Here is a 622-nt window from a genome sequence, read left to right on the forward strand (position 1 = left end):
CTTTTAGAGCAGACACGTATCGTCGTATGTCTCAATGAAGCAAAGAGTGAAGGTAGGTGGAGTTTGATTCTTCATACATAGGCGGGTTTGGCCGAAAACGGAGTTCAAGAATTGTAGTTCAAACCAATCCAATCGTAGGTGGATAAAAGAATTATTCTAAGAAAAAAAATAAAATAATCAATAAATTATCTGGTTTGATTGTTGAGCTTTCAGGGTGATAGAGTAAGAATATTTACGAGTAAAAATCATTTTGACACCCAAATTTCATATCTAATCTCAATTTAGTATGTGACATTTTATAAATAACATTAGCTGTATATATGACAAGTTGTTTTTAAATGCATATAATAAAATAATATTTTTATATTTTAAAATTATATTATATATAAAAATAAAATATATAAATTGATGTATCATATTTTTTTAAAAAGAAATAAATAAGTAAATAAAAGAAAATTAACGACAAAAAAATTTGGTATTACGGTATCAGTTTGTGAGTTGAAAAAAACCTTTCTTTTTATATTAGTATAGATAGATAGTATAAATACAAAGATGAGAATAGGAATTTGAGTAAGGAGTGGCAAAAAAATACATAAAGCATATTTTTAATAATTCAAAAAAT

This window comes from Sesamum indicum, linkage group LG6, assembly GCF_000512975.1.
Source record: "Sesamum indicum cultivar Zhongzhi No. 13 linkage group LG6, S_indicum_v1.0, whole genome shotgun sequence".
Lineage (NCBI taxonomy): Eukaryota > Viridiplantae > Streptophyta > Magnoliopsida > Lamiales > Pedaliaceae > Sesamum > Sesamum indicum.